General features: G+C 47.6%; 1 long non-coding RNA gene across 3 annotated transcripts in view; it reads left to right on the top strand.

The window, feature by feature from the left end:
• Positions 1 to 14,067, top strand: part of LOC136159620 (uncharacterized) — a 32,949-nt gene extending 18,882 nt beyond the window's left edge. The window contains exons 3-5 of one of the 3 annotated variants that reach the window (XR_010661486.1): positions 4,907 to 5,060; positions 5,961 to 6,123; positions 13,932 to 14,067. This is a non-coding gene — a long non-coding RNA (uncharacterized lncRNA). Of the gene's footprint in view, positions 1 to 4,836; positions 5,061 to 5,960; positions 6,124 to 12,110; positions 12,464 to 13,931 lie in introns of those variants that run through there. The other 2 variants (XR_010661487.1, XR_010661488.1) reach the window with 2 other exon arrangements.
• Positions 14,068 to 15,970: the final 1,903 nt, after the last annotated feature.

Here is a 15,970-nt window from a genome sequence, read left to right as displayed (position 1 = left end):
CCCTGGCCTGCACCCACTTGATCCAGCAGCACCCTCACAACCAGTCATGACAACTGAAGAGGTCTTCAGATCTTGCCAAATGTCTCCTGAGAAGCAAGACCTCCAGGTCGAGAACCACTGGCTCAACAGGCAGATTTAATGAATGGCGTGTTTACAGCGGTGTGGGCAGGCTAAGGGACACTTCAAGGAGCACTGAGGCACCCAGGGTCTAGAATGTGGGGCACTGATCTCACCCCCAGACCTACAGGAGTGAGAGAGGGAACAGTGTTACTGCTCCCGGAAGTAGCTGGAACCGTGGAAGTGAGGTCATGGAGAAATGCAGGCTCTGTCAAATGAGGGGAAACGTGGCGTGACTACCCATGCTTCTTCCTCACCCTGCCTTTTATTTTCCCCTTGATGGCTCTCTTTGGCGGAATCCGGTGAGAAGTCAGGAGGCGTGGGCATCTCCTGGTGCATAAAACAGAGCCGATGAGGGTGGGTGGAGGTGCTGGGCAGACAGACAGAAACCATCACGGGGAGGCCGCACCAGGCCTCAGACCCTGGACGTTTGAGTCCAGTCTTGTAGTAAATTGCGTAGGAGTTTTCCAGGTAGAGCAAACCGGGAAAGGGTATTTCACCCAGACGGAACAGCATGTACAAAGGCATGGAGTTACAAAAGAGCCTGGCTCCCACTTCATTGTTTATTTAATCATGATTGTTTGTTTGATTGATTGACTCTGTTCTAAAACATTCGAAAGGTACAAAGCCAGGAAATTAAAAGTAGAGCTTCCTCCCACCCCTAACCCCAGCTGCTGAACTCACCTCTCCCAGAGGCCACCTTTCTCTCCAGGCTCCTCATACTTCTAGAAATAGTCAGTGCAAATGCTAGCTAGTAATGTATATGATGCGTGTCACAAACTCCTAATTTGACTTAATTTCACTGATGTTTGTGGAGCCCCTGCTGTGTGCAGAGAAACAGGTGGAGAGCTCTGGCCTTGAACTCCAAGCCCAACCCTTCACAAAACTCCATGTTGTTTTAGGCACATCACTCTCAGCTTCCCATATACTCTTCCAAGAAAGGAGTATCTCCAAGGGTCCTGTCAGCTCTGTGGGGTTTGCCCACAGTTGTGTAGTTCAACTGATTGTGAATTAAATGGAATTAAAAGTGAACCTGGTAGCTCAGACAGTAAAGAATCTGCCTGCAATGTAGGAGATCCAGGTTCAATCCCTAGGTTGGGAAGATCGCCCCTGGAGAAGGGAATGGCAAGCCACTTCAGTGTTCTTGCCTAGAGAAACCCTTGGACAGAGGAGCCTAGGATCCATGGGTCCATGGGATTGCAAACAGTCGGACATGACTGAGCAACTAACACTTTCACTTTTTCAAAGCTGAACCACTGGCAAGAAGCAAATTGTAACAAAAGAGCCTTAGTTCTCTATCAGGCCCAGGTATTGTCATTTTGGGAAGATGAATAAGGTTTCTGTCTCCAAAGACATGAGCCAACAGAATCGTTGTCTAAGAAGAGAGTGCCTACAGTACTGTAATCTTGAGCATGGGCTGACTTGGGAGCTGGTTGGCTCCAACCAACTGGGTGGTACTTAGCCTAGCTCTGAGCTGCCCAGGAAAGATTAGACCCTGCCGGGCTACCCCCAGCTGGGGTGTGAAGCTCTCAGGGGAGTTTAAGATCAAAGGGAAGAACTGGGAAGGCTATCAAGCTACAGTTACAGGGAGCCTGATGGCCAACTGTTATACCTGACGGTACCTGGAAGCAAGCAAACAAGTCTGGGCACCATTTGCCCAGCCAGAAGCCCAGAAACCAGAGCAACCCAGGTCACCAGGAGCAGATGAGAACAGGGCTATTCCTTACCTCTGTTCTTCCTTTCTGATCTGTCTTGTCACCATAAGACTCGGTTCTTTCCTGACAATACCTGTATTTCCAGCACTTGGGGCAAAGTTGCCTCCCACAGGTGGACCACCTGCCTTGTTTTAGATGCTGACCACACACCAGCACTCAGTTCCTGGCTACTTTGCAAGGAAGGTCTTGATGACCCCCACTTTGCAAACAAGGAAAACTGAGGCTTGGAAAGGAGAGATGCAGGGCATTGTGAGGTCAGGGACTATATAGTGATATCAACAGGTATTTTGTGTTGGAGAGGTATGGAGTTTTGAGCACAGAGTCAGAGAACCTTAGAAGTCCAGGAGGGCTGGGTTCACAGGTGACCAGTACAGTCCACACCCGCACCAATCACTACACCACGGATTAAGCGTCTCTCTTGGGCCCATTTCCCATGTATTCAGGCCTCTTCTCTCACCTGGCATCTTGTTCCAGCCTCCTCCCTGGTCTCTCTTCTTTCCAAAACTACAAGCAGCAGCCAGAGGCATTTTTGTAAACTCTAAGCAGACTGTGTCACTCTTTCTCTTAAATCCTTCATGGGCTCCCCTTTGCCCTCAGGATAAAGTTCAAATTCCTTGACATGGTTTACTAAGTCATCTGTCATCTGGCCATAAGTCTCTTGCCACTCTGCCTCTCTCCAGCACCCCACCCCCGGCTCAGCACCAACTCGGACAAACCTTGGTTTAATTTACCAGATATGCCACATACCCTCTCTCTCCCTAACCCCTGGACCTTTGCACTTGCTGTTCCACTCACTTGGAACACAGTGTACTCTCGCATTCCCTTTCTCTGGTTGAATACTCTTTCTCATTTCCTAACTCCTCTGGGAAGCTATTTCTGCTCACACCCCTCCCAAGGAGGCCGGGTTGGTGCCTCCTTCCCCACCCCCACCCACAGTTCTTGTCTACCTGTATGACATTCACTGTGGATCATATATGCCTATGTGCTTGCCTGTGTCCCCAGGAGCTCAAGAGGCACTGGAGGGCAGGAACAGGCATCGTCTTTTCTCTACCATGCCCCTAGCTCCTGACATTGTGCCTGCAAAAGAAGAGTTTCTGAATAAAAATATGTGTTGATGTTGTTGTTCTGTTCTTAGTCATATCCAGCTCTTTGTGACCCCAGGGACTGCAGCATGTCAGGCTTCCCTTTCCTTCACTGTCTTATGGAGTTGGCTCAAAGTCATGTCCACTGAGTCAGTGATGCCATCTAACAATCTCAGGAGGCAACCGAAGATGAGAGGATGAGATGTATTGATAGATGATTCATACTATGTCAGAATCAGAGAATCACAAAGTCTTAGAATTATGGACTTGGTGAGACAGAAACCTAAAATCTCAGAGTCATATAATCACAGAATATTAGAAACATAGAAACTGAGAACTCAAGAAGCTTAGCATCTCAATATTGGAAGAATTTTTGCATAGGCACCTTGTCCAAGGACTGTTAGTGAATTTGGAAAGTCTTACTTGTGCCCTTCTATATTATTGAGCTTGTATTTTTACATATGTTTATATAATATTACATGTATACCTTTTAAATATTTATTTAAATGTGTTATTCTATAATATTTATTAAGTACCTAGTTTTTTTATTCACCAGTACTTACTGAGTCAATCATTGTACTGGGCAACTGTTTTGATTTTTCTTTTTTAATCTATGGCTGTATAATAAATTATCTTAGTTTGAAACAGCAAACATTTTTGACATCACAATTTTTGTATGATAGGACTTCAGGAGCGGCTTAGCTGGATGATCTGGCTTAGGGTCTTTCAGGAGGTTGCAATCAAATTGGCAGCCAGGGCTTGACCATGGCTGGAAGATCCACTTCTGAGATGGTGCACTCACGTGGCCGGCAGCTGACAGGAGGCCTCAGCTCCTCCCCATGTGGGCCCCACCACAAGGCTGCTTGAGGTTCCTTACAACATTCCTCAGAGCAAGTAATCCAAGATGGCAAAATGAAAACCACCACGTCTTTCATAACCTAGCCTTCAAAGTCACACTTTTAAATTTCCACAATATCCTGGTGGTTACACAGGACGGTCCTGTTGAGTCTGGGAGAGAACAACACGACCGTGTGTGTACCAGGAAGTGGCGCTCCTTGGGGGCCATCTTGGAGACTGGCTTCCACAGCAGCGTTGGACAAGACTGACAGCAGATTAGAGTTGACAGTTTGGGCGGCTAGAACAGAGGAAGACAAATCATTACACAAAGGAATCATTTCAGAGAGTGGTGAGCACAATGACAAAAATCAAACAAGATGATAAGTTAGAGCAAGGGTCAGCAAACTATGGTCACTGGCCCAATCTGACCTGCTGCTGACTTTTGTCAATAAAGTTTTATTGGAACTCAGCCATGCCCATTCACCTTCAGACTGTTTATGGCTGCCTTCATTCTGTAACGGCAGGTTTAAGTAGTTGCAACAGAGACCATCTAGCCTGCAATGCTTCATCTATTTAGCTAACTTTGTCAGAGAAGGCCACTCCAAAAGGCGACATTGGAGCAGAGACCTGAATGGTAAAAAGGAACTGGCCAGGAGGAGAGTTGAGGAAAGAATGTTCCAGAAAAATGGAACATCAGGGTAAAGGCTGTGAGCTGTGAGATGAGAAGTTTTGGTGTTTTGAGGAACAAAGGGGAGGCCAAGGGGTTGGAACAGAGTGAACAAGGGGCAGGGTGATAGGAGAGAATCTCAGAGAAGCAGTCAGGAGCCACTTTATGTAGGATGTTGGGGCCCTGGTGAGGAGGTCGGATTTGGTTCTAGAAATAATGGGAAGCCACTGGAGGGTTTTAAGAGGGAGAGGTTGGACCTGACGTGAATGGGAAAGATGGTGAGTGTAATTTGGCCCCATCCTCTGAATAAGACAGTGCCTCTACCACCCCTGTGAGCACAGTGGTCCCAGAACTTGTGGGTCGTAGAAGATCCAGGGAAAGACCTTCAGTGTATTTTACTGTCTAACTACATGCTCAGTGCTCGGCAATCACTCTGGCCAGAAAGTCTCTCCCTTGACCCGCTTGGAGTCTCTGGTCTCTCGCCCCAGCCTGCCTCTTCCGGATCGAGGACATCTGTGAAGTTGGAAAGGCCATTCAGTCTCGAGTCCTGGATTCCAGACTTTTCCTGACACTGACTTACCTGTGACCATGAGAGAATCAGGCAAACCCTCTGGACCTCAGCTTTCTCATCTGTAAAATAAGGTGAGAGTCCAGTCTGCTTGGGGCAAGACAGGCGATTAAGGGTGGGGTTGTGCTGGACACATGCGCCATGGTTCTAGGCCGAGCCCAAAGGACGTGTGTTGACCCAGACTGAGGTGGGCTTAGCCAGGCTGAGGCTGCTGACTTGGGTGATGAGTAAAAGAGGCCATTGGTCCATTGGGCAAAAGGTTTCTTGCAAGCCCTCTCCTGATTAAATTTTGAACAACAGGGAAGCTTGCTGCCTCCCAGATCCCCTTAGGGATGGCAGACTTTGCCTGGGGGTGAGACTGTGGAGGGAGATGGGAAATCAGTGTCCATGTACAAGTCAGCTTTGGGTATTAGATGGAGCACAGGATCTGTTATCAGAGAGGACGCCTCCCGCTGCCCGCCGCCGCCTCATTTAACCCATGCCCTCTTTTATCCCTAGTTTTCTCACCTGTGAAATGGGTAGAATCCAACCTAAGATGTCTTAAGGTTGTAAGAAACCCTAGCATTTTGTGTACTATTAGGAAAGAAAACACACTGACAAGTTATGACATAACGCTTTCTCATCACTTAGAATTTTTATTTTATTTTTATTAAAGAGCTCTGAGACTTATTTAGACGTTATCTTTAAAAGCATACAACAGCCTTGCACATAGATATAAAGGAGAATCTAAGTGAAATAAATTAGTTAAGAATTCCTAACATTTCTTCCCAGTCAGCGTCCAGCCCATCCAGATAACTTTTCTTTCTTTTTTTTTTTTTCAGATAACCTTTCTGCACAACATCTTCCTTGTCCATATTTTTCATGCAGTATTGTCCTCTCTTACTGTTAAAATTTGATCACCCATCACTCCTTGAAACAATGCTCCACTATGATCTTCAGGACTTTCTTCCAACCTGTTTACTCCAATTCTGCAGGTTTGACCCTGGGGCTTTCTTGCTTTTATTGGAAGTTGTCAATGGAAGGTTTTCAGGAAGCAACCAGGATTCAAATGGTCCTTAAATCAGTGGTTTGTGAGGAATACACAGAGGGGGCAGTGGACCAGGCAGGCCACCGGAAATAATGACCAGAACCAACCAGGTATGACCGCCATCTGATTTGACCAACAGTGATTGTCAGATATGATTGATTTAAAGACATATCCTAACCTCAGACATGTCATGTGAAAAAAAAAGGTGCATTGAAGAATTAAAAAAGAAAATCTCAGCCACTGCTGCCCATTAGGTTTCTGCAAGGCTGAAGGGTGGGAAGCGTGGGACCAGCTCTGCAGGAGCCATCCCTGGGCAGCTCTCAACTGTCCCCTGACTCTCCTGCCCCGGGCATCGCCCTAGCACGGCTGCTCAGGTTTATGGCGACAATCGCTGCTGCTGCCAGACGTGATCTCAAAGCCATAAAGGCCTTTTACAGTTTCACTCTCCCCCTGAGATAAGCCCAGGGAGCCCTTCTCAAGGCCGGGGAGCAATTTCAGAGTCACAGGGGGAGGGGCCGGGGTTGCACAAGTCGGGGAAACGGAACAGGTTTTATGGCCCCGACTTCTCTGAAAAAACCGTGTTCTCATATCCTCAGTTTGAACTTGCTGGTGACGCCTCAGCACCTGGAGCACAGTGACATTCATTCATTCATTCGTTCATTCGTGTGTTCATTCATTCGACAAACAGAGAAGAAAGTGCAAGGCACACCGCTGTGATGGTCTGTGTGGATCCAGGGCAAGTCATTTACTCTCATCTGTAAATCAAGTACGGTTCACTGAACCTGCCCCTGGCCCATTGAGCCAGCCACGTGAGACAGGGAGTGAGGCAGCACCCTCAGCACACAGTAAGCCCGCAACCAATGTTGGCCGAATTGCTTTCCCTCTCCATCAACATCTGTGTCACCTGTTTTGGGCCCTTTTCCTCCTTCTTTCTTTCTTTTTTTAAAAAAAGTATTGAATATGTTACAATTCCACTTTAGCTTTATGCTTTGGTTTTGGAGCTGCAAAGCAGGTAGAATCTTAGCTCCCTGACTAGGGATCAAACCCATATCCCCTGCATTGGAAGGCTAAATCTTACCCACTGGACCACTGGGGAAGTCCTCCTTCTCCTCTTTTTGACCAGGATGGTGGAGGGACCCAGACTGCAGTCACCCCTACAGCGCTCTGCAACCTATACACCCTCTTTTAAATGAGTTCAAGCAACTCTGACTTTTTTTCTTTCATTTAAAAAAAACCTAAGTTATTAATTTCCATATTCTAAATCCGACTCCTTTTCATGCATGGGTCTGCAAGTTTTGGCAACTGTATATAGTGATGTAACCCCACCACAGTCAAGATACAGAACATTTCCATCACCCCAAGACCCCTCCCCTGTACGCCTTTGTATTTAAACCCCCCGACACAGCCCTAGCCCCTGGCAACCACAGCGTCCGGCCTGAGAGCTTTAGCCCTCATGGCAGATCCCTCTCCTGCTTCTAATTTTATTTGCCAAAAAGAGCTCCTCAGGACCTCCTAACCCCAAGTGTTCACCTGATTAGGGAAGGCCCAACAAGGATAATCTCTACATCACAAAGTCACTGGCTTGGGACCTTCATTGCACCTGCAGAATCACTTTACAGAAGCTCCTAGATTCGTGTCTGATTGAGAAGTATGGAGAAAGTGGGCAGAGACTGGGAAGGGGGGTAGCATTTTGGGGGGGACCACCTTAGAATTCCGCCTACCACACCAGTCTATTCAAGCTGTCATTGTCTCTCCCCTGAACCACCGCACAGGTCACCTCTGGGCTTTTCTGCTTCCCTTCTTGTTCCTTGGAGTCCATGCACTACACAGCAAAGAGTGACCTTTTAAGAACGTGAATCAGATCACATCACTTCCCTATTGGAAAACGTCTGAGAGTTTCCCATGGCTCCCAGAATACAATCTATGATCATTCTTATGGTCCCACCTGGTCCTGCCCACCTCTCAGACTCCATCGTCTCCCACTCTGCTCCAGCCACACGGACCACTGTGCTCAGCCTCTAAGATGCTCAGCTGGCTCCTGCTGCAGGGCTTTGACACTTGCGGCTCCCTGGCGTTCCTTTACCCCAGCCCCTCCTCAGCCTCCAGATCTCAGCCCAGATTCACCTCTTCGGGGAGGCTCTCCCTGACCCCCTGACGTGATGTCATCGCATCCTCAGCACTTTTAATTGAACCCTTTTTGTTACTTCCTGTTCACTCATTCACAATACCTTGTTTTACTTTCAAAGAACTTGACTGTTGGACCGTCTGACAGCTCTTGACTTTTCAAATTATATTTTTAAAAGAATAATTGCATTTTTCTATTTACAAAATTATTTATGTGTTTGGCTGTTCTGGGTCTTAGTTGCAGCATGTGAACTCTAAGTTGCGTTATGTGGGATCTAGTTCCCTGGCCAGTGGTTGAACCTGGACCCCCTGCATTGGAAGCACAGAGTCTTAGCCACTGGACCACCAGGGAAGTCCCTCAAATTACCTTTTTAAATGTATTCACTCAAGCATTGTCAGCCTGCTCCCTCTAGGAGGTAAGCCTCGTGAAGTCAGGGACTTTATCTGTCCTGCCCGCCCACTGTGTACCTTGGTTCCTACAGTGCTCCGGCACTCAATGGGCACCTGTTACATATTTGTTGAGTGAGTGAATGAATGAACACGTCTTTTGGATTGGGCCCCTCCTCTGCATCTCTATTGCCTCCACATGGTACCAGCTTCACCATCTCTCATCTGGTCCAGCACACGAGTATCTTCACTGGTCTTCCTGCGTACAGCTGCACCCCATCCAATCCATCCTCAACAAAGCTACCAGAGTGAGCCTTTAAAAACACAGACCCTGCCACCACCTTCCCTCAGTATCCTCTCTCCGGTGACTTTTCTATTTCCCCCAAAGAAATTCCAGTTGCTCAGTGTTTGAGGCCCCCACCCCCTAGCCCAGACCATCCACCATGGCGTGCTTCCAGGTGTGGGTTGAAGACTTCAGTGGGCGTGCTGAGTGACTTTCGGGTTACCCAGAGATGGCATTCAATGCCATAGCCACCATAGCCTGTCTCTTTACTAGTCTTCCTTCCTTCCAAAAACTTTACAGAGAAAGTTTGGATAGCACATCTCTCTAGATATTTGTCAATTTCCCATTTGAAGAGGAAAGTACAGAGCTTTCCCTGGGTGATCCTATCTGGCTCCACCTTAAAAATAAATCACTTACTTTTTGCTCTAATTTGGCAATCATCTTCTATCTACACAGCAAAGTGACACTGGCTTTCCATTTATATCAGTGATCAATATAAAGAGAATGCTTATGAGTTGATTGAAAGAAAAACAGTGGGAATTCCTTGATGGTCCAGTGGTTAGGACTCTGAGCTTTCACTGCCAAGGGCTGGAGTTCAATCCCTGGTCGGGGAAGTAGGATCCTCCAGGCTTCGCGATATGGCCAAAAAAATCATTAATTAAATAAAATCAGACTACCTTATTTAAAAAAAATAAAGAAAAATGGTAATTAAGTAAGGTGCAGTGGTACTCGGGTGTGGAGGGGATATGACGAGTACAGTGACTGCAGGTTGGGAAACACTGGTCTCCATCCTCCCTCCCATCCACGGGCTGCCTGCCATGACTCGATGCTCCATCCTTCTCCTTCTCCGTGAACACACATCCGTCTTTTCTCTGTCTCACCCCTGCCTCCAAATTCTGCAGCGAATGAGACCTTCCCAGACTGCTGTCATCCCTCCATTCAAAGGACCATCTCCCCTGATGTCACTCTCTTTTGGCTCTCAATATTCAACTGCTTATAATTTTTTAAAAAATATTGTTGATTGCTTTTTGGCTGCTCGGGGTCTTCTTTGCCGTGCCCGTGCTTTCTCTAGTTGCAGTGAGCGGGTGCTACTCTTTGTTGCGCTGCTCAGGCTTCAGGCGCATGGGCTCAGTAGTTGTGGTGTATGCTAAGTACGCTCTGTTGCATGTGGGGTCCTCCCAGATCAGGGATGGAACCTGTGTCCCGTGTGTTGGCAGGTGAATTCTTAACCACTGGACCACCCAGGAAGTCCCTGCTTGTAATTTTCCCTTCTATAAGAGAAAATTGTAAACTAACAGGGAGACACCTCTTGGTTCTGCCCCTCCATAAACCCCAGGATGCTTTGACACAAGGCTCTGCCCTTCAGTATTTGTCAAATGATGAACTTTTATCCGTTCACACTGCTTCTGTGCTCAGCATACAGTGACTGAGTCATCGGCTTTCTCCCAGGTCCCATCGTGGTGGCCCCTGGGGTCAGACAATGGGCGTTTGAATCTTGGCTGTTGGGCCAGCTCTGAACTGTGGACAAATCTCATCCTCATTTGTAAAATAGAACAATAGAAAAAAAAATAGAACAATAGGAACACCTGACTCAGGGTGTTGTCGTGGGGGTGAAAGTATGCCCGACGATGTTTAGCAGAGAAGAAGTGGTCAATAAATGTGAGACTTGAAACAGGATGAGGTTGTAGCTTCTCCATCATTAGACAGTGGCAGAGGATCCTGTAAGACAGGTCTCTTAGGTCTTGCCTTGGAATTTACAGATCACACACTGATCCGAGAAATGTAGGACAAAGGTGATCTGGGTTCCACACAAGAGGAAGTAGGGTGGTCCCACCATTTGGGGTGATTGCATGCACATTCCTTTGGATGGTCACACAGCCCATCACACAGAGTCCCTCCCACTTCTTCCCGTTTCTTGAGGGGTTCCATCTGGGATAAACAGATCAAAGCACCCAGTGCCATGGCTGGGGAAGGAGCCTCTGTAGGGGGAAGGTGAATTCCCAATTCTTGGGAGGCCACGTGGGTTGGTTAAAGAAGGCTGGCTTTGAGTCCTGGCTCAACTGCTCCCTGGCTTTGTGCCTGGGACAATTTCCTTCACCTCTCTGAACCTCAGTTTCATCATGTCTAAAATGGTGATCATGGGCTGTGCTGTTTGCCGCCCGAGCTGATGTTGTTTTGCAACGAAAATGGAAACCAAGCTTGCGGCTCGGGCTGCCTAGGCTGAGATTTGAGATTAACGGGGGCAAAGGGCTGATGAGGTTGGAGGAGCCAAGGCCAGAGGAATTTATGACGGCCCAGGGTTTATGGTTTTGATATGAATTTATTAAGCACACTCTAGGGCTGCAATAGCCTGCTCTGTCCCCCACCCCCGCGTCCATGCTGGCAGCGGCCTGGACGAGGTTTCTGATGCAACATTAGAGAGATTACTTCCTGGTGCTTGTGAGTGGAGGAAAGGCCCCGGGGGTGGTAGGAGTGGCCCTGGGGATCAGGCTGCAGGGAAAGCGTGCTTTTGAGGCTGGAGAACTCAGTGGTTAGCTTCTCACTGGACAGGAGCTGAGTGCAGAGTCCACACTCACAAAGCCCCCCACCCCACCTCGAGCGGGCACTCCGTACACCTTATATACACGGCAGCTGCCATAGCTGCTGGATCTCATTCAGTTCAATCCTGACGACACCCCTGGAGGGAGGGATCATTTTCGTTTTACAGATGAGGCTCAGAGAGGAGTGACCTGAAAGTCAATCACCGAGATATGTGACTCCCAGGTCAGAGCTTTTGTCCCTTCCCTTTGTGAAACAGAAAGGGTCACCCTGCTCTACCGTCACCCTTGACCACACCTAGGCATCCACCGCCCAGCCGTCAGCAAGCCTCCATCCCCCCATCACCGAATGCCATGTTGTGCTGGTGAATGGTGAGCAATTGGCTGGCCAGGAAACGCCTTGAACTGCAGTGTTTGCCATTTCTTGTGGTGTAAATTCTCCCACCATTGCTATCCATCTGTGTAGCATTGTCCAACACAGAACTGGAAAGAGCAGCTAAAAATAAAATCTCCCAGGCCAGCTCCAGCACACTCCTGGGCAAAAGCAAGGTTGTGGTGGGCAAGGCACAAGCCCAGCCTTCTGGGTTATCTGGGGAACAAGGTGGGTGCAGACCTGGGAATTCTCAAGTGCATCTCTGCTTTTATTCTCTTTTTAAATGTTTATTTTTTAAATTTTATATTGGAGTACAGTTGATTTACAATGTTGTCTTAGTCTCAGGTGTACACCAAAGTGATTGAGTTAAACATATACCTATTCTTTTTGAAGTTCTTTTCCCATTTAAGTCCCAAAGAAAAGCAATGCCAAAGAATGCTCAAACTGCTGCACAGATGGATCATCGAGAAAGCAAGAGAGTTCCAGAAAAACATGTATTTCTGCTTTATTGACTATGTCAAAGCCTTTGACTATGTGGATCTCAATAAACTGTGGAAAATTCTGAAAGAGATGAGAATACCAGACCACCTGACCTGGTTCTTGAGAAACCTGTATGCAGGTCAGGAAGCAACAGTTAGAACTGGACATGGAACAAGAGACTGGGTCCAAATAGGAAAAGGAGTACGTCAAGGCTGTATATTGTCACCCTGCTTATTTAAGTTATATGCAGAGTACATCATGAGAAACGCTGGATGGAGGAAGCACAAGCTGGAATCAAGATTGCCGGGAAAAGCATCAATAATCTCAGATATGCAGATGACACCACCCTTATGGCAGAAAGTGAAGAACTAAAGAGCCTCTTGATGAAAGTGAAAGAGGAGAGTGAAAAAGTTGTCTTAGAGCTCAACATTCAGAAAACTAAGATCATGGCAATGCGGTCCCATCACTTTATGGCAAATAGATGGGGAAACAGTGAAAACAGTGGCTGACTTTATTTTTCTGGGCTCTAAAATCACTGCAGATGGTGACTGCAGCCTTGAAATTAAAAGATGCTTACTCCTTGAAAGGAAAGTTATGACCAACCTAGACAGCATATTGAAAAGCAGAGACATAAATTTGCCAACAAAGTTTCATCTAGTCAAGGCTATGATTTTTCCAGTGGTCATGTATGGATGTGAGAGTTGGACTATAAAGAAAGCTGAGCACTGAAGAATTGATGGTTTTGAACTGTGGTGTTGGAGAAGACTCTTGAGAGTCCCTTAGACTGCAAGGAGATCCAACCAATCAATCCTAAAGGAAATCAGTCCTGAATATTCATTGGAAAGACTGATGTTGAAGCTGAAACTGCAATACTTTGGCCACCTGATGTGAAGAACTGACTCATTGGAAAAGACCCTGATGCTGAGAAAGGTTGAAGGCAGAAGAAGGGGATGACAGAGGATGAGATGGTTGGATGGCATCACCAACTCAATGGAATTGAGTTTGAGTAAACTCTGGGAGTTGGACAGGGAGGCCTGGTGTGCTGCAGTCCATGGGGTTGCAAAGAGTTGGACACAACTGAGCGACTGAACTGAATTTAATTTCCCATTTAGACTATTACAGAATATTGAGTTGAGTTCCCTGTACTATATGGTAGGACCTTCTTGATTATCTGTTTTAAATACTTTTATTCTTTTTTGAAAACAATGCTTACTTTTGTAAGATTTCCTATGCCTACTTGTTCCTTATTGCTGGCAGGTTGACCCAGGTCCCTGGAAGTGACCCAGAACAGGGTTCCATCTTAGACCCTGATGGTCAGTGACAGACCCTGGAAACTTCTTGCCATTCTTCTTGCCATCACCTCCTCTCTTATCCCTCCCCTACTCTCTCTACATACTGAGCAGTTGGAATCAAGACACTAGATTTCAACTCCCACCTCTCAAGGAAAATTGCTTCCCCTGAGCTTCATTTACCTCATTGATAAAGCAAGAGGTAATCATGTCTACCCTGCTTACCTTGAGAAGATGAAAAAACCATAACAAATATGAAAACATTCTGCATATAGAAAGAGCTATCCTAATATTCTTATTTTTATCTCTAACACCTGAAAGGAAGAAAGGACACTCATCCGAGGACTTAGAAAACATAGGCGCCATTTATTTCTTTTTATAAACTTTTGTTAAAATGCACAAGAGTAAGAAATCTTTTTTGCTTCTTTGCCCCATTGGGTGGCAGTGACAGGGGCTCCGGGGACAGCACAGGACCCGATGACATCCACCACGGGAAGATGCTGATCAGTCTGGCGGGACGCCAAGCCCACCACTTTCAGAACTGCTCAATGTGAATTTCTAACTTCATCACAATCAAGGCAAATCACGGAGCGATTTGGCAAAGGTAATTGGCTTGGTCATCACAAGAAATCGAGGAGCGTCCATTTCCAAGGCCCTGTTCCCCTTTGTCCACCCTCAGGAGAGCCGTGTGGGTTCTGGAAGCTACTGAGAGCCACCCAGAGAAGAGGTTGTCTCAGTGGAGGAATTACAGGGTCTGTGCTTGCCCTCCAACCCTCTTTGAGTCTATGAGATTGCATGTTTTAGGACCACGACTCAGGTAGTGAAAATAAAGATTTTTCCAAGGCCAGACTCCAAACTGGCCTCAGTTTAGAGTCAGAAAAATACATTCTCTTTGTTTTGTGTTTCCTGCATGGCAATAAAATTATTAAAGTGGCATGGATTTCTCTTCCAGGGAGGTTGATTTGGGGCCAAGAATTGGCCCCTGGCCCAGAAGATTGGCTACCGTTAAAAATCACAGGTACCCCACCCCACCCTAAGGGAACTCCTTATCTCAGCTTTGTTCCCATGGCAGAAGTCTGGGCAACAGTGAGGCAGGGCGAGGGGATCAGGGTAGCAAAGAGGGGGAATGACAATGACCAGAAATGACCCCAGCTTCCCTACCTTGCCCCAGACCCATCTGAGCACCCTGGCTGGGGTTTCTGGGGGAATGCCTCAGGAATGAGGGGTGGCTATGTGAGGCTGGGCTGCCCTGAGCAGGGAACAACCTCTCCTGGGACTGAAGACTTGGCTTGGTGGAAGGGGGAACCCCAACTCTGACAGCACTGGAGATGTGGTGATTGTTCTCGGAAATCCCGTCCCAATACCCTTCCTGCCTCTCTCACAAAAAGCAGTCCTTAATGGTGGGATTTGGGGGGCACCGGGGCTACCTGCATCTACTCAGAAGCCTGCATGGGGGGTAGGTAGTCAGTCTGACTGTTTACTCTCCTGCCTAAGCGCTAGTCCTAGGACACATCCCTTTAAATCACACTGGCCAGTGGCGCTTTCCAGAATTTTCACAAAGCCTCTAAAATTCTGCATGGATGAGTACTGGCTGCTTGATTCTGGGGTTTAATGGTTTCAGAAGGTACCCTGAGTGATGCTCAGAGCAGGTCTCAAACCCAGTTCTTCTTCCCTCTCCCCCGCCCCCACTCATACCATCCCACTTCCAGCATGCCAGGTCACATCGGTCCATCTCACGATGGACTGCTGAACGCCCCTTCCCCACACTTGGGGACTGAAGAAACAGAAAAGGGGTCTAGGAACCACAACTTCTCCATGTTTATCAGCAAACAGGATTCTGGGCCCAAAGTGGACTTTAGTGCAGCCTCAGGTCAATCTTAGTCCTGAGAGTAGGCAGGGCTCCTGGGGAGAATGAGGCTTCCAAGGCTGCTGAAGCGGGCAGGAAGGCCCTCAGCTCAACCCCAGTGAGGACAGAGGGGGCCTTTCCAGAGAAGATGTTCAACCACTGAGGCTAAGAGCGCCTGAGCCTGCCAGACCTGGGATCAAGTCTGGGTCACTTACTAGCTGTGTGAGTTCCAGAAAAATGATTTAACCACTGAGATTTCAATTCCCTCTTCAGTAACGCTCTCTGGGTATTAAGGAGGATGAAAGGAGATGGTGCAGGTCAAGTGCTGGGAGGAAGCGCTCGAGACAGGCCCGGTGGGATAATTCCTCCTCAATGCCGCTCTCACCTGAGGTTCACCCACCTGTCTTCTCCATCCCCAGCGTCATCTCCCTCACCTGAATGACACCATCAGGCCCCATCTGATCTCCCAGCTCTCTCCCAAACTTCTGACCTCTGGAGGGCTGTGATCTTCCAGTTTCTGAAAGCTCGGCTCCCTGCACATGCCTCTCCAGCCACTCAGACTGGGGACCCAAGTCGCCATGCCTCCATCTGGCATTCAAGATCCCCAGGCTGTCCAGCGCACCCCCTCTCCTCCAGAC

Source organism: Muntiacus reevesi, chromosome 2 (assembly GCF_963930625.1).
Source record: "Muntiacus reevesi chromosome 2, mMunRee1.1, whole genome shotgun sequence".
Classification (NCBI taxonomy): Eukaryota; Metazoa; Chordata; class Mammalia; order Artiodactyla; family Cervidae; genus Muntiacus; species Muntiacus reevesi.
Note: the sequence above shows the minus strand (reverse complement) of the source record. Positions and strands in the feature narration are given on the sequence as shown.